This window comes from Lepidothrix coronata, unplaced genomic scaffold (genome assembly GCF_001604755.1).
Source record: "Lepidothrix coronata isolate B3197 unplaced genomic scaffold, Lepidothrix_coronata-1.0 Scaffold150, whole genome shotgun sequence".
In the NCBI taxonomy this organism is placed as follows: domain Eukaryota; kingdom Metazoa; phylum Chordata; class Aves; order Passeriformes; family Pipridae; genus Lepidothrix; species Lepidothrix coronata.
Window position 1 is genome coordinate 405,303 of NW_016690330.1, and position 19,143 is coordinate 424,445.

Consider the following 19,143-nt stretch of genomic DNA (forward strand, 5'->3'; position numbering starts at 1 on the left):
CAGTTTTGATGTATTGTCTAACTATACCAGAATAAATCCCTGGAATAGAAACTTAAGATATGTGGAATAGTTGGAGAAAATTTTGTGAAGTTTTGTGGCTAATTGTTGCAACAGACATAATTTAATATTTTACTGCTAGAAAATAGTTTTCTACCTTGTTGACCTCTCAGAAATACTGTTTATTTCTGTGCTGGGAAAGTATGACACATTAATGTTGTTACTACTGGATAGGTTTAGCTGGTTCTAAATGAATTTGGGAGAGCCTGTTAAATCATGGGGAGGGGAATTTCAGCATTTCACTCGCAATCTTCGGAGGATTTTGTACAAGTTTCTGCAAGACTCCAAGAACAGCAAGCACCCAGACTCCACAGGGTGGGTTATTCTCCTGCATGACCTACCTGTCCTTGTACAGAGTTATACTTCCCAGCTCTGTGGAACAGAAGAGCTAAATAAACCTTCCAGAAATGAGTTCAGAACAGCAGGGTCACAGAAAAACCTTCAATATCCTCTGAAATTCCAGAAGAAATGTGTTATTAAGGAGCTGCTATGTGAGCAGAGCCAGCCCTGACTCTGTACCTGGTTAAGAGACATGCTGCTTGGCTAAATGGGGATGCTATAGCTGTATTTAACAGCTGTTAATCTCCCTGGAGTTAAACTAGCTAATGTTTCTGGCAAAATTGGATTTCACATGGGAATAATAAGTTCTAATTTGGTATATAGTAATAGCCATACGTCCTCTTATCCATCACAAAGGACTCTGCTGGGACAGAAGACACAGTGAGACAAGAACCAGTTAAGGTGCAGAAACACATTCCTTGTACTGCTACATATATATAGATATATAGATATATATATATGCCCAGGATTCACCTGCTGCTGTCTTACTGGGATGAAAAGCCCTTTGGGCCCTTCCAGCCTTTTAACACAGCAGAGCTGCCCAAGGTTTCAGGAATGCTCACTTAAATACCAACAAAACCAGACCAGTAGAATGTAGAAAAGAAAACCCCAAACTACACAGAGCAGTTTGTTGGTATGGGAAAAATCCATCCCATCCCTCACACCAGGCAATCAGCCTTTCCATCTGCAATGCAAGAAAGCCAGCAATTAGATGCAGGGAGAGGCTGAAGCAGGCAATTGTAGGCAGCAAACCTTCTGAGGATAGGGGCTCCTGTCAGCAAACTCACTGAAGGGGAACCAGTAACTGGCCCAATTACAGGGAAAGCTGTTTCTAGGAACTTTCATCTCAGACTAACATTGTAATTCTGGTACTGCACGAGGCTCCACTTCCCCTTGAAATCTGTGTTGCTCTTTGCCTGGTGGAGGGGTCATCTGTATTTTGTGTTACTATACTTACACTAATGCAACTTAACTATGTATACACTAGCATATACACGTGGTAAATGTGTGTGTTTATATGCATATGTGTACAGAATAGCAAGCTAGATAGATATAGATTAGATATAGATACAGATTATAGATATAGACATGGATATGTAAGTTCTGTACAAGAACTTTTCATTCTGTAAGGAGTAAAGCTGTGCTAGGATACAGATATGCATATACTCTGATTGTATTCACCCATTTCACTAGGGTGAGTGCTATACTAGAAATTTTGGCTTGTATTTTGTGCTTGCCACAGTGGTATTTTACTTTTCACAGTATTTCCATTTTGACAGAAGGTGAAGTGTAGTCAGTTACAATAATGAAGAAAAAAACCCCTGCATTCACTGATAGAGCTCCTATTTGAAGACCTGGCTTAGGAAGTTTTAGTAAGCAAAGAACTCTTTTGTCAGCATAAGCTCTATTTATATTGGAAAGGCTTACTGGAATAAAACAACAAGCCATACATGATTTGGAAACCTCACCAGGGTTGCACCACTTCTGATAGTGTAGCTTTTCTGAGCACAGAAAACCCCAGTGTGGTATGCTTTCATGCCTCTGGACAGGCAGGTTTAACGAAAAGGAGGCATGTATGGGTCTGTCGGCTTGGCATTGAATAAACACATATCTAATTATCCTTATTATAGTTTTCCTCCTACTTTTGACCCTTTTTTGTCATATTACATGGTTTATTCCACAGACATTCTAACTGATTTCTACTACCCTGTTTGCAAACCCCACTGTTCTTTTTCTAGGAGACCAAATATGAAAAAAAAATGTTAAATGTCAGCTTTCCAAGTTGCAATGTCGTTCTGACACAATGTCCATTAATACAGGGTGTGGTGATGTGGTAAGAGCTATTAATTCAATTTCTTTCTCATTGTCTTCTTTTTGTTTCCCAGGGAAGCTCAGTCTGTTTCATCTTCTGAAAGTCTAATAAGTATTTTGAACAGGTTAGAACTATAAATCTAGTATTGCTAAATCCTACAGAAAAAAAATTGCTCATGAAATATATTGATTACAACTGATAATGATTTTTCCACCCTCTCTTCACTGGAGGCAAATAAATAACTATGGAAGTACAATGCCATTGTCATGGCTGGAGGTTTTGCTTTAGTACATTATAGAAGTCTGTGAATACCCATAGCAATAAGCCTTATTTTCCGTGTGATAATGTTCATTGTCTGTGCTTCTAAGTTCATACTGAATTTGATACTGAATGCTAGTGATTAACAATTACATGTCCTCAGAATTCCTGATTTGTTTCCTCTGTCAGGACTGTGAGTCTATTAAGAAGTGATTAGGGAGGATCTCCTTCAAGTCTCCTTCACATCAGGATTCTCCCTTTTTTGGTTCAGTTAACTTGAGGTGGGAGTTGCCTGTGGTATTTTCTACATTTCACCTTCCGAGGTTATGGGCACTATTCGTATGCCGGATCTCCCTCTGAGATGAATAAGTATGACTTTTATGAATTTTTCTTCACTTGTAGAATTTAATTTACATGAATAATTAGAGAGAGAGGAGTTAAAACTACTATTTAAAGAGATAGCATCCTTTTGTTAGCTTATTGTCCAGCTTTGGAATTCAGTTGTTTTAAAAAGTATCTGGGCTCTTCTCCATAGGGATTTTCCTCTTTGTAGTTTTGCCTTGATCTAAATCAGCCTGTTGTAAAGTAGAGTTTGGAATGGAGTTTGCCAAAGAAAAACTATTTTCTGGAGAACTAAAAGGACTTTCAGTTTTCTCTCAGAAATGTTTGCTGGCTTCTTTTTCTGATGTGGCCAGGATTTGCTACCAGATTTATGACAATGTTGTTTAATTCATACATCAAAATAAATAAATTAAATGCTTAACTTCATTTAGTTCTTTGTGCCATTTCCTGTGCTGTTAGGGCTTTAATGAGCCCAGCTGCTCTGTAGAATTGCTGAGGGTGGAAGTTGGCCTGGGAGGGGAAGGAACAGCTTCTCTTTGAAGTACTGTCATGGCAGGATCACTAAAGCAAAGCTTCGAAGGGGAAATTCCTGTTTTCCTTCCTATTCTACTTCAGTGGTCTTGACAGCAGCAGTTAAATAAGGAGCAGCACTAAGGTTTTCATACTTAGATTCTCAGTCATTTGATGTCAAGCTTCCAATGGGAACTGAGGAGGAGAGAGAGAGAGAAATAAAAGGAAAGAAAGGGAAAGAAAAGGAAAGAAAAAGGGAAAACATGGAAGGAAGAGAAAGGTGTTTATAAATGCTCTGTACAGCCACTCATCCCAGAACAGCACCCACCAGCGCTCTCTGTGTCCATCCAACACTCAGTACTGGATCTGGGAATGCTAAGGTTACCTGTATTTGCCAAGATTTGTTTTTCTAACAACTGGTCTTAGGTCATGAGGGGAGAGGGAGCACAGCTTTAAGTGTGAGGGGTAAGAGAGGAGGAAAGCGACACCTCAGGGTAAGTGGTGCCTCACTGATTTTCAGTGAGGCTGCAGAGTTTTTCATAGGCATTCAAAAGTGTTAATTCCAAACAAATTCAATTACAGCAATTCTCTAATCTTTCCCTGGTAATGTATTTGCTGAAAAATTGTGGTCACAGTCATTAGCAGTCTTGTATTTGTTGAATGCAATTAGCTACTCTGTGTTTCTAAGTACATATGTGTATTTACATGTCTGAATGAAATCATATGACAGAGCAAGACAATGGAGTACTCCCCTTTGTCCCCCACCTCCTTCAAATTTGGAAATGCCCTGCACGTCACCAGCATCCAGCACTATGCATGTGATGGCCAAAAATTCTGTCCTAAAGATTAGTTTCAAAGAGTCCCCTTCTTTACCTATCCTATGCATTTATTTTAGGGTGGCTTGCCCTATGAATATGCTTTTCTTCCTTATAGTTAATGAGAAGATGCTGGATATCCACTTCAGGAGAGAAATTTAAATTTTAGATAGCTAAAGTTAGTTGAGATAAATCCCTTTAACAGTACCAAGCCTGAAGAGACAAATTCTCAACAAAGTACCTTCAGAAGGTTCCTTCTTACATTTCAGGACAGAAAAAACTATCCTACTGTTGTGGAGTAAATGAAGGAAAATAAAGATGAAAATAAGACAGTAGTAATAGCGTTAAATGTCTGCTGAGGAATCTTAGCAAAGTCTTCCTTCTTTTTCCTGAAGACAATCATCATCTTGGGTACCTGCAAAGCAGGTACTAAGCAATAACAGTCTTACTACAGGAAAGCTTTTTTTAAATTTTAAACTTTAAAATTTATTTTTTTTAAGGCAATCTAAAACTCTATCACAGCTGTAGAGCAGAGCGCAATTGTTCTTATAAGGTCTTTAAAATATCTTCTGTTCTTGGACTGTGTGCCTCTTTAAAATATTTAGGACTAAATCAACTACTGGATTTAACAATAATAATTGATTTTTTTTTTTTTTTTTTTTTGTCTCAGGAACAACATTCCAGGGAAATATGTGTTGTTTTGTACCTCTCTGTGCAAGTTTTGTGGCCAGGTATCTAGGAGGATGTAGGCAGTTAAATTGGCCATGACCCTGCTCTTTGGAGAGACCTAGAACTCTCTTAGACACATTGTAACTTGGATTGCATTTTAGTTTTACAGTTTATGACATGGGGAAGGGACCTGTTCTGTAGCCTCTTGGGTATGGTGGTTTTGAAGTAGGTGCTCAGTAGACTTCCTTGAATCCAGTGACTGCTGCTCACAGCTGTGGGCACTTAATGTTAGTGACCTACCTTGTCCCTTTTAGTCCTGTGTTCTTAAAAACAGCTGCATTAGTGCTACTGAACTGACACCTCTTTCCTGATACATATATTGGTTATATTTAAAGACATACTAAATGTGGGTTGCTTTGCAGTTGTTGCAGTAGTCCTTTGTATATGAAAGAGGACTTAGTTTAAATAGCAGTGTTCAACATTGTCATGAATGTTTTTTGTCTGCTTGTATTCCGTAAAACTGTGGGGTAGCACTGGCAATTCTTCTGTTCTATTCTTACCTCTGTAATAGTCAGATAAGTCCTTGGAGTGCTTGGTTACATAGCCAAGATGGTTAGATAATGTAAGATAATTTGTATTATTTCAAATAAAACACACTTCTTGTGTGCTTGACTTTGCAAAGCTAGGAGATCTAAAATGCTTTTTTCGTCTTGAGAATTTATGCATCAAATTTGTTTATCAGTAAAGTCTTTTTTTTTTTTAAAGGGTAACTGTATTAGAGATATCAAATTTCTCCCAACAGAATATTGTTTTCTGATACTTGTAAGGGACTTCTGTCTTCTAATGGAAAGACCTAAAGGCATTCTGAAAACTCAAAGGAGTGAATGGAAACTCTTTTCCTTTGATTTTTACACATCTGTAGTATCAAAAACTACTCAACTCATTCTTTATTCATCTAAGTTTGCCCAAGAATCATAAAAGATATCTTAAATGCGTTCTTTGACCTGAATTATGATACAGATAATACTCTGAAATATAATATGCTTCACCACACAGTAACCAGGTAACATCAATTTACATCATTGCTTTTGCTAAACATGAGAGTTCTGTATCCTTTTTTTTTTTTGCATTTAACCCTGCTTCTCCAGAAAGAGTGAATTTGTTATTTTTGCATTCTCATGTGATTCATACAGATTTTGAAAAATTTAATTGAGAGTTTTTTCCTGATTCTATTTGCTTGGTGATACTTTTAAGGGAAAGGTAAAAACTAATACTTATTTTCTCCCTCAGAACTTCAGAAGGCAGAGTAAAGAAGCTCATAGCTACCTCATAAATCTTTTCATTATTTGGGGAGGGGGTGAATCAAAGCAGTCATCACAGGTTAGATATTTCCTCCTTGGACTTTTGGTTTTACACGTATCTGTTTCTACAGTAGCCTACCGAAAAAAAAAAAAAGAAAAGAAAAAAGTAGAAGAAAAGTAAAAATAAAGCTAAATGGTGCATGTCAGGCTCTCCCTTCATTTTAGTTTTCCTCTTTTTCTTCTAGCAATGTTTCTTATCTCTTCTCTGTCTTATTTTATAACCTGTTCAAATTCTCTGTTTATATGGTCTTTGGTCTTGGCCTCACAGATTTGTTGTCATCCATAGATTCTCATCATCATCTTGAAATCTCCATGTGGCTTCTACTATTCATTTCTATTTTTTCCATCCTCCTCATTCTACTGGAGAAGTAACAATTACCTGTACAACTGTCTCAGCAAACATTTGTCTCCCTTCTCTATATATAAACCTATTGAATGCCTCATGGTTCCTCTACTCACATTATTTCTCTTGTATGCTCACTGGCATTGTTTACACCTACAACTGTAACTTTTGTTCATCTCTACTTTTTCTGACCATCTTCATAGGCTTAGCTTTTAAGTTGGTTCCACTTCCCTGGTTGTCTTTCCTGTTTCAATCACTGTTAGACACATCCTCAATTACAACTTCAGTGTTCTGGCCTTTCTTGACCCTTTTAACTGTTAGTGCATTATTTGCTTATGTTGAGTCACATCCTCGACTTTCCTATCTAAACCGTGTTCAGGTCTAAAGATCTTCTCTTTCCTCTCAAAAAAAATATATGTCTATCAACCTCTTTCCACCTGGAGATAAAATTCTTACTTTAAAACAAGAACAAATTCTCTTTGGTCTCTATACAGTTTCAATAGATAACCATTAGCACAGTGTGCTGTGTATGCGTTGCATCTTCAGTTGCTGGTTTTAGCTGCAAGATTAATGATTAACTGTTCTAAAACACTTTTCTTTCATGTTTTTATGTAATTGCTTTTAAACCTATTTTGTTTTACTGTGGTTTTGTTTTGATGGGGCTTCTATAACATACAAGTTTCATAATTTAGTTTTGTGTTCTGTGGAAGAAAACTTCCTTTTTGTATTGTTTTTTCTACTGTTGTCTAAAAATTAAACTATGACCCAACACTTCAACACTATGATTCAGCTTAGAAAGAAAAAGCAACACCTACTACGAAATTATGAAGGGCACATTTGGTTAACAGTTTAGGAACAATTTTGAGTTGTTTTGGTTCTTGAAAGTCTTTAACAGAATATTGTACATAATATTTCTAGTTAAAAATCAGATGAAGATGATAATTCATAGTCAAGTTAAAAACTTCTAAATATAGGTCTGACAGAGCATTAACTGCTTCGGGAACCGATATTTTATACCAATTATCCACTGATTATCTTTAGCCATCACACAATGGCAATTAGATAAAGCTAGTAGAAACTGAAAATCTTTGGTAATCTCTCTGGAGATATGTCAATGAAGGGTAGAAACAGATGAATGTTTATAAAGATTATTAATAAAAATTATTTAAAGAGGGAAAAAGAAGGACTATAGGGAAATCTATCAAGAAGGAAGACACTGGTAATGAAAATACTTGTTTGGATTTTAAAAAAATCTGCTTTTAGGTTTTATTTGTTTGGTTGTGTTAGTAAACAGATGTATGTTCTTGCATCCTTGTACTTCAGCAGCAAGTGGATTCATTATGATCATTAGTTTCCTGTGGTAGTGCTCCATCAGGTACATTTTCATCAGTACTGCTGCTAGCGTTATCGGCTAATGTGAAGACTAAGATAAGCAGAAAATTATTTCCTTGTATAGTCAATATGAATCTTAATATCAGTGAAAAAGAAGAGCCAAATCTCAAGAGGACCTAAGAACCTACACTTCGAGTTGATTCACCCTTTTCAGACCCTGTCAGGATCTGGGTATAGTAATAATGTCACTGCATTGCTGCTTAGATCTGACTGCAGTGTGTTAGCAGCCTTCATTCATCAACAAAGTTTTTTATTTACTTGTTTGTTTGTTTATAATTTAACCTTTTTAGTCCTTTCCGTTCATTACTGAGTCAGAAACATCACTGTCTTGTATATTTCCTCACTGTTTTCTCTCTCTTCGACTTGCACATAAAGAAATAGTTACTGATTCACTATAATCGCTGACATTTACTCTGCTTTCATTTGTTTCTGTACCGCTAACTGTTTCCTCAGTTTCATTATTATCAAACAGCTCTTCAGTGATAGACTGCTGTTCCTCATCTTCATATTGATAATTTTATTTTCACATGCATCATCCTGATTTTCAACATCTTCAGTGCAGTCCTCAGAAGATGAGTCATTTGCAACAGGCAGATTTTCATTACTGGAGTCATCTTTAGAGTCAGAATGTGTTGGTCTATTCTCAGGGATATTGTTTGCTCCTCTGTTCCTTTCATTATCTCTTAGAAGAGATGTGCCTGATGTACTTGCTTGGTCATTATCCAGATAATTAAAATCAAATGTACTTATTTTGTAGACTAAACAAGAACATTTTTTATTATGATTGTTTGTGTTTGAAGCTTTAAAAACATCTTAGTATAAATGTTGAACTTAATTTCACTGCCTATTTAAACATTTAATGTGAGAAATATTTTCATTCAATAGGTAAAACAATGTTAATTTTTAATAGGTTTGCTTCATGTAAATATATATGTTGACATTGCATAATTTTGTAAAAAGTGGAGGAGGAAGACATAAAAGTAGAGGTTCTGGTAGCTTCTGTGTAAAGGTTGTCGTTTGCATGTGTTACAGCAGTCACTGGTGAAGGCCAGAAATCATAGAAGGTAAGAAAGGTCAGTGTGGCTGCCAGCTGTATGTGGGTAACATTTCTAGCCAGTAGAAGGCATAGAGGAAAGGGCATATATGTTATAAACCACAGTTTTCAGTCTGAGACTGTCCCAGCCAACTTGCCCAGCCTAAGCAAGTAATGTTGACTACCTCCACAGTCCACGGAGAAAAGTTCCTGGGGAAACGCCTCTCCACATGTTGTAGATATCTGAGCCAAAGATGAAATTTTCTCTGCAGCTATTTCTCTCTGCACACTGATAATTGATTATGTTATGAAAAGGAGGTATTTGCCACCACCCTCTGGGTACAGCCTGTCAGCCAGTTCCCACCCACCACACAGACCACTTGTCTAGACCCTCAGGCATCAGTTTCTCCAGGAGGAGGCTGTGGGAAATCATATTGAAAACCTTGGACAAATCCAGGTAGACAATGTTCACTGTTCACTCCAAATCAACCCATCAGGGTACTCTGTCATAGAAGGTGATCTGATTTGTTGAGCACGATTTGCCCTTGGTGAATCCATTCCAGCTTTTCTCAATTATGTGCTTCACTTGACTTGTGATAGCCCCCAAGAGGATTTGTTCCATAACATTCCTAAGGACTGAAATAAGACTTCCTAGATCCTCCTTTAAGCTCTTCTTGTAAATGGAGGTGACCTTAGTCTTCTTCCAATTCTCCTACCTCCACAACTTTTCAAATATTATGGAAAGTGTCCTCACAATGATGTCAGCCAGCTCTCTTAACACTTTTGGGTGGACAACATCAGGGCCAATCAATTTGTAGGGGTAAAGCTCTTGGGACAGTTCACAAACAAACTCTTCCTTCACTGACAGTGGGTTTGTGGTTGCATCAACCTGAGTTTCTGTCCTAAAAGCTGGGGACCCAACAGTGCTGTTAAAGACAGAGGTGAAGAAATTGTTGAGAACTTTTGTCTTTTCAGCATTATTCGTGACTAATTCTCCTCTCCTGTTTTTTTTTTTTTTGTGTTGTTTTTGTAGGCACTTCCAAATCTGTGGAAGTAGATTTGACCTATGGAATTTTATTATGCGTATCTGTAACACTGTTATGAAATTTGAATCAGTGTGTTCTGTAGCACTTAATTCCGATCAATGTCAGCTTCCCTAAAATCACTGTGCTTGTATTTCCTTGTACACATTGTGTCTTCCTGACTTAATATTTCTAATACTGTTTGTACAAGATGTTCTGTAGTTGCAGCCTTATGGTGCTAATCATGCTTGGCTCATTCCCTTGAACTGGATCCAGAATAATCTCATTTTGCATTAGGGTTATCCTCTTTGAAGAGTCCTCATATCCGATGGAGGGATTTAGAGTCTCAAAGAGTGTGATCTAGTTAAGGCCAACCTTCATATTTTTACATAAAGTAGTGTGGGAACTAAAACACTGTAAAGTTTCAGTTAAGGGAAGGGACTTAGTAGGCAGCAATACGTTTTGCCACTGTTGTCCTATTATTTTGCTTTTGGACATCCTAACAATTTTTCATCTTCTTTTGTTCACCAAATTTCTTTTGTGCACATTTTTGGGCTTTCATTATAAAAAGAACAACAACAAAATCCAACCAAACAAAAACCAACAAAAAAGCAGCAGCTTTAGAGCTCTCTACTTGGAGTTAAAACAAGACAAAAGATTATCCTGTGATCTTTAATGTTCATTACCATCCTGATTTGGTTGCTAGGAAATACATTTACTACAGATTGTGAAAACAAATTCTCCAGCTTTGAGGTTCCAATATATATTTTGAAGAAGAATGGTCATTTCTGCATACAGGTAACAAGTTTTGAGGCAAATTTCTGAGCCTCTCTTGAGTTTTGTACATAGGCTGAAAAACAAATACTTAATTTTTCCTTCTCTATTTTTCTGTCTAAAAAATCTGTAATATCTGATTCTTTGTGGGTTGTATACAAATGTAAAGATGGTGTCACTGAGAGTAATAATATAAAGAAATCACGCTCATGGAATTGACACTGCCTGAGAATTACCAACAGACATTTTGTTATTGCTGTATTATCTTTAATAATACAACAAATGTCTTTTCTGAAAATAATGTAGAATTCAGGAAAAGAAGGAGACATTATCTTTCAAAATATGCGTAATTTGAAAAAAAAATAATTTTTATGTTTCAAATTTTTGGAATAAGAATTTGTTACTATTAAAAAAATAAAAAAGAAATTTTTAAACAAGAGATTTAGGAGGATAAAAAATTGGAGACTGAGCCAACTGAGTGAAAATAATTTGCACAGTTCTAGTTCCAAGTCAAAACTCATATGAATTCAATCTCATAGTAGCTGAGAATTGTTTTCACATTAAAGTTGATCAAAGACATCTGAAGGTCACTTTTTTCCAATCTGAACAGTATATATGTCTCCAAACTCTGTTGGCATTGTCATGCCAATATGGTCAACCAATCTGGTAAAGGACTAAGCAAATACAAAGGCTTAGCTTTCAACTTGGCTTGAGAAGTTGTCCTAGAGAAAGCCAGGGACATTTTGGCGGGCTAACGTGACTAGGATGCACAAGATTCAGCTCCCTAGTAGCGTTTAAAACATCCCAAAATGTTAAAATACTTTGGCATATTCTTTATTCTCTGCCTCTAAGGAAAAGTGACTATAGCCAAAATAGTACTAGAAAATGCTTCCTTGCAGATATTCCTATGTGTTATCCTTGAGACCAATCCTTGTTAGAGTCTGGAAGGAGCCAGAGTATTTGGTAACAGACAGTATGGAAACTCATGGGAAAAATTTTGAGTTTTTGTATTGGCCCCATTTTATACAGTAGTGGAGTAAATTCAAATTCTCTGGGTCAAAGCTGAATCTTGAAGGTGGACAGCATTTCTGTCTTCAGCTTTTTCACTGGTTGGATACCCAAAGGAAATTTTTGCAAAATACTGGTACATGTTCTCAGGAAAGATTTTGGGCTCCAAAAAGTCAATGCTTGCAGACTTCACAGAAAACCCACAGAATATTCTGAGTTGGAAGGGACTCTCAAGGATCATGAAGTCCAACCCCTGGTCCTGCACAGGACCATCCCCAAGAGTCATACCATGTGCCTGAGAGGATCACCCAAGCTCTTCTTGAACTCTGGCAGGCTTGGTGCTGTGACCACTTCTCTGGGAAGCCTATTCCAGGACACAGCCACCCTCTGGGTGAAGAACCTTTTCCTAATACCCAACCTAAACCTCCCCTGACACAACCTTAGGCCATTCCCTCGGGTCCTGTCACTGGTCACCACAGAGAAGAGATCAGTGCCTGCCCCTCCTCTTCCCCTCACAAGGAAGTTGTAACTGCAGTGAGGTCTCCCCTCAGTCTCCTCTTCTCCAGGCTGAACACACCAAGTGACCTCAGATGCTCCTCATATGGCTTCCCCTCCAAACTCTTCACCATCTTTGTTGCCCTTATTTGGATGCTCTCTAATAGCTTCATATCTTTCTGATATTGCCCAAAACTGCACACAATATTCAAGGTGAGGCCGCACCAGTGCACAGCAGAGTGGGACAATCCCCTCTCTCGACTGGCTGCTGATGCTTTGCCTGATGCCTCCCAGGACATGGGTGGCCCTCCTGGCTGCCAGGGCTGACTCATATTCTGCTTGCCATCGACCAGGACCCCGAGTTCCGTTTCCACAGTGCTGCTTTCCAACATCTCATTCCCCAGTCTATAGGCTTTGGAAAAAAGCAGAACTTAGTATTTATTACTGTTTTGGGGACTAGAGACATAGTTATAGATAGGATTCTGGATGTCTGCAGGGAGAACGTGCAAAGCAGGAGGAATTTTGTCCTATGTGGTACTGCAAAAATTTTATCAGGTTACTATTGCTTATTTTAGTGCTGGAGCCCACGGTTACCTGATCAAGAAGGAAATTCCCTATTCAGAAAATGACATCAGAGTAGGATTGTAGGGCGTGGGCTTAGAGGGTTGAAAGAGGTTGCTTGTTTTAATGAATATTCCTTCCTCATTGTTCTGCTGCTGCCTTTGCTAAAGTAATACATCTTCATGACTGGTCCAGCATTTGGGAGTGCCTGGCTAAAGGCACTACAAGTGCAAGATATTCCGTGCAGATAACTTTGTGCATCTCCTTCATTATCCTGTGAATCCATACCTCACTTGAGAAGGAAGCTGCTTTTTATGTGATTGGTGAGATGACTGATTTTCACCTGTGTTCGAAAATTTCATGCGTTTTTGGGAAATGAAAAATAAAATACTTTCATGATGGTCTGCTGTAAAACATTGCAGCTATTTGCCATGATGTTGACTTTCAATAACTGAAAATTAAAGGTCTACTGAAATAATTTTGCTCCCCAGTGATTTAGAGAGACCCAGTCTTACCATAATTTAGGCTCAACTTTTCATCCCTGCATAGTTCCATGATTTGCAAGCTGTTTCTGGCAGCCATCGCTGTCAAACTAATTATATTTCTTCTTCTTCTCCTAACTTTCTGGCCCTTTTCCCTCATAATTAACTTCTTCATCTGATTTACATCTATTTAGGTCTACCTTTCTAAAGGATATAAACTCCTGAATGAAAATACCACGCTAAAAGTACTTTATTAACCCATTTCCTTGCCTGACATGATTGTATTTTTCATATTCAAAATTCAAATGGAAAATTCCTGTTCTCACAGATGTTCCATTTTGTTTCATATCCTTAGAATATGAAAAGTAAAGCTAAGCATTTGCATCCTCAAATTTCAGGGTAAACTACATGTTAATAGGACTTCAAAATGCGATTAACTTTGTTCATAAGTTAGTTGCAAAATGCTCTTAGTTTTTAGGCAAAAATGAGGAAAACAGTAAGTTAATGCTGCAGCTTTGATCAAACTGTTTGGGAAACTGCAGTTAACTTTAATCTTGTTGAATCTCTTTGTAACAAGGAAGTGGCCTGATGCACTTGCTAGAAATAACTGATGTACTCTATTTGCTGCTCTCTCTTCTGTCTCTCGTGTAATACCTAGGGTTGCCCATATCTTCATGGGATCTTGTGTTTCAAAATAGTAAAAAGAAAACAGATCAATCTAGGTTAAAATCAATGTTAAGTCTGATGGGGAAGGGACAACTCAGTCCTTTGGGGTTGTTTTACTTCCTGGGCCTATAGAAAGGCCCTACATTTACATATAGTTGTATACTTTTTCCCTTTGAGACCTTCAGTAAATTTCTGGATCCAAACCCACTGCTCCACGCTGAACCAAGTAATTTCTGAGTGTGATAAGTGGGTTCATGTTCCAGCATTTATATTGCCTGAGGCCAGTTGATTCCTGAGGTTCTCAAGGGCCTGCTTATGCTCTGTTACAAATCCTGATTGAGAAGGAATGTTTCTATCATTATCTTTGATATGTCAGAACTTTTATTCATTACAACTTGCAGATGCTGATATCCATTGAAAGAATTTGACCTAATCAACTGTGAAATAAATCTGATAATTCTACTTCAGATGGTGCTCTTGAACAAAGCTTATCTCAGAGAAATCCTGTTTCTGTAGAGTTTGTTTTGCCACCAAACTCAGTGGAAACTGCTGCTCAACAGTATGATAATATAATAGGGCACAATGCTACTCTACCGAGATGGAGACCTTTGAGCCCATTCCTCAGTGTCTAATACAATCGTTCATCTCAATTAGCATCATTTACTATCTTACAACTTTCATTAACAGTCCTATGAATTTATCAAGTAGGATGGTTTATCAAGATACAAAGCTGGATTGAGAGACAGAAGCTTTAATCTGTTTTTCATCCCTTGGGGATGTTAGCATGTGTGTCCTGTAATCTGAAAATAGGATGCTTATAATCTCATAGACAATGCATGAAATAAAACTTCAACTTGTTCTCATAGAGGTGAAAAAGCTGTGTTCTGTCCCCATTATCTGAATTACTATAAGCCACTGCCATGAGCCATGTTCTAGTTTTGCTAGGTGCTGGATAAAACCAGAACAAAAAGTTGATGATGAATATATCAGGTTCTGAAACAAAACTAAAAAAACACAGCAGATTGATATAGACAGATGAGAGAATAGAAGGAAACTATAAGTCAGTGTGATGAGAAGTTCCCAGCACTACCAACCTAACTGCTGCCAGGTCTTTCATAGGCCTTGCATCAAATGGATTTGAAGATGGATGTTTATGGAGAGCTCCCAAGCATGAAGGTTAGCACGAAAGAAAGTGTTTGAGGATGCAATAGTTGAATGATGGGCATGGGCACTGTTCACTGGCTAGTGCTGGGAGCTGACACTCTGAAACACAGAGGGAAAAAATAGTGGAGTGGCTAGATCATGAAGGGCCTGGGTAGCAAATGATGTTGTTAGGGGAAGAATTTCTAAAAAAGAGGCGATATGGTCTAAACAACAGCCTAGATAAAAGGGAGGCTTGCATTTGTCATGAAATGTTGCCATAATCAAAGAACAAGAGGATGAAACTCTGGGTAAAATTTACTAATTGTTTGAATATGGAAGAAAGGCTATGTCATTAAGAAGATATACATAGAAAACCTACAAAATTTAAGTATAACTTTGACCAGAGTGATAAACGTGATATTTGGGATCTAGGCTAAGCTACTGCCCATAGATGCTGAAAAAGAATAGCAAAAAAAAATAAGAATGTATTAGCTCTGCTGAACAGGGCTTAGAAACTTAGAAAGTGGTGCTGAAAAGAGGAAAATCAGTTTTACTGGCCAGATATGCTGGCTGTGATTTAACTGCATACACCTCATCACTGAATTCACATTTGTGTCTGAGATTTTCTTAAAGTTAGGGGAGCAGGGACCCTAACCATTCTACACCGTAGAAGTTAGAGGCTGAATGAGAGACTCTAGAGACAAAAAAAACCAAACAACAAACCCATAACAAACAGAAAGACTACCAAAGAAATAGAAGGACTAGGACAGCACATTGTCTAGATGATCAAAGGAAGACTTGATTTGAAGATGTTTGACAAGTAAACAAAGGTTGAATGTGACCTTCACCAGTGAGGAAACTGAAGCCACGGGGAAAGAAGTTTCAGCAGAGGGCAATTCTAGAGATCTAACATGGATTTGAAAGAAAATTCTCAATACTGACTGTAAACACTCTTTAGTGAGGTTAGAGATGAAGAGGAAGAGCCACGCCAAGCAGAGATGAGTGGGAGGCAGAGGATGTGAGAAGTTTCAGCACTGATGACTGCACATTACAGAAGTTCAATGGAAGCATTAAATGTGGTCATGTTTGGATAGCAACACACAGTAATTCTTGTCACAGCAGGTTACAACTAGTTTTGCTTTGTTCAGACCCTGTTCCCACAGCAATCCCAAGTGAAATTCGTCTAAGATGTATATGATGTTAAGTAAAATGGATTTTCTAAACCAAATACTGAAATATTGGAATGTGCTAGCAATTCAGTAATAGTACATTATCCTTTCTCTTTATAGTTTCACTATAATTTTTTTCAGAACTTTATTGAGAAAATTAGGCTTAGTGGGATAATTTTTTCTAATCTTATTTATATTTCACAATAGATACACTTAAAATTCTTCTTTTCTTAAAACAACTTAAAAATAAAATCTGAAAACTGCTAAAACCCAAGACACTCTTTTTCTCTTGCATAAAAATTCAAGAAGCCAACTTAAAAAAAACCACTATACTGAAGTTACACAATTAGCAGCTTTCAACTTGACATATTTCATACATGAAAATGTTTCCTTGAATTTTTTTTTTAACATTTTATATAACAAGTTAAAAATAAACCTTCATGGTGATTTAGTAGCATGAACTGAGATTAAAACTTCAAAGACAATTGTAAATGTGCTGCAGTTACTGAGCATGTGACTCTTTGAAAACATCAGTCTGGAATATCAGAGTTAAATGTCAGAGATCTGTATTTACCCCAAATGGTATAGTTGGCCCATATTCAATGACACTAAGGGAACAATGCTTCATTGTATCTTTTTAAATATATTTTCCTGGAGTTTTTTTCCCCTCTCCATTAAACAGACCTATTACTGTATGGTTAACATGAAATGCACAACAAACTAAAACTCCTACATTCTTTCTGGGAACAAAATAATGAACTAAGAAGTTGAGGCAGTGTTCAAGATAAGGGATTTTCTTGTTGAATAACTGGCTTGATAAACTACTGCTGAATACACATTGCCAGGAAAACCTAAGAATGCTAAATATGCTAAATATAAATTAAAACAAAGTCTATATATGTTTGGTTTCCAATTTGCTTTTGAATATTCAGGAATGGAACACATGAGTGCATACTTTATTATCTACAGGATTTCTTTTTTTTTTTCCTTTATTATGATCCTGAGTTGCTACTTTTTATCTGGGAACACTGAGTGAAGTTTCTACAGTGATCATAGATGAGATATAGATGTGGCAATGTTTCCCCAAAGTCAGCTCTTGGGAGATCAAATTTATGTATATTACTGCCTGTCATGCTAAGGATTCTGTCTCCTTTGTAACATCCAAGTTTATCTTGCAAATCTTAGGAGTCGTGGGGTAAGTACAAAAGCTGAGGAACCTTCTTTCCCTTCCTCCTTTTGAAGGAATTTCCTAATCTTTTCTTGACACCCAAATATTGTTTATTTTCTTTCCATTTGCCGTTTGATCCCACAAATTCCTCCACAGAGTTCCATTTTAGCAGAAGGTGATTTAAGATCTTGACATTTCCACTTTATTCATCCAAAGGAACCCAACTGCAGATGTTCCGAGGTAGAACACTTCACTGTGCTAAAATTGTTACTCAACTCTCTTCTGCATCATGTCACCGGAAAGATCAGGACTCTAGGGCTGGGCAGTGCCACAAGCCATGCAACTCAGTCATATCACCTAGCACAGGGCACACTTCAGGTGTTGGACACTGGGCACAAAGCAGTAGTCATGGATACCTGTACACGTGACACGTGTATACCAAGAAGATCTATTTTCTCAGTATCTGTGACTCTTTTGAAAGCTCACTTTTTATTGTAATGTAGAACATAGGCTCTTTTGCTTTTATACCATTCTGCTCTTTTATAAGTGCTTTAAAAGGTGGGTCTATACTGCTAAAAATAATGAGTAATGAGAATGAGACATAATACTTGCTGTTAAATGTCTAATTTCCATCCATTCCATCTGCACCTCACCTCCCTCCTCATCACTGACTTAACTAATCATACTAGCCAGCATAGGAGAGGAAGGAATGTCATTGGCTCCTTCCTTTCCTGTGTAAACATGCAGCAAGATCAGGTGATCATCTGTATTCTGCTCTTTCTTATGGATTATCATTATTATTATTATTATTACTTTTCTACTTAATGAAGCTGATATTTGTTCACTGAGCACTAATGAGCTTGCTTGCTGGAAATACAAATGTTGCTTTTGTATTTTCAGTTTTTCCTCAGAAGTGGAAATTGTGGAACTTAAATTCTCTTGCGAGTTAGTAAGTGTACTGGTTACAGACAGTAAAGCATTTTTTCCTGCTGGTGTGACCTATGTTTTTGGTCATTTCCCAAAAGAATTATTACATTGCACCATTGCCTTCTCTGCATAGGCTGAATTCCATGTAAGATTTCTGAACTCACATTTGACTGAACAATGTGAAATCTGTGGTGGTTCTTCTTTCTGTGGATGCTGTTTCATGATTGTGGAACTGCCAGAAGACTTCTGAAGAGTGAAGTTCTACTTATGTTGAAGGAAGTTTGAAAGTTCTATTATGACAAAAAAAAACTATCTTCATCCTTTTGCTTTGCATGATATCTACTATGCCAAAGTCTGAACAATACAGTAGGGAGCTGTAGAAAAATAAAATGTGTTTGCAGTGATCTGTATAACATCAGTAATGTGTGACATGTATTGTTACATTCCCTTTGGACTTAGGTGTTGAAGTCTTTATGTCCAAATATCACATTGCTGTAATGTAGGCAAAATATGACAAATGTGAATAATTGAGGCCAAGCTATAACTTTTTAGGATGAAATGGAGTCACTGAGCCAGTTGGAGAGGGAAGAAAACATTTACCACGAGCTTTGCCAGATACACTCTAAGGAAGCTTTCCTGAGGCTGCACCAGGAGCCATCAATGTCTTTCCTGGAACATAAGATTTTGAGTATCTTATATCAAACCTTTTCAATAACCATCCACACTGCCAACCATGGGCATTCAAAAAATCATAAATCAGATCCCAAAACAACTTGGAACTGACTTAAAAATTATA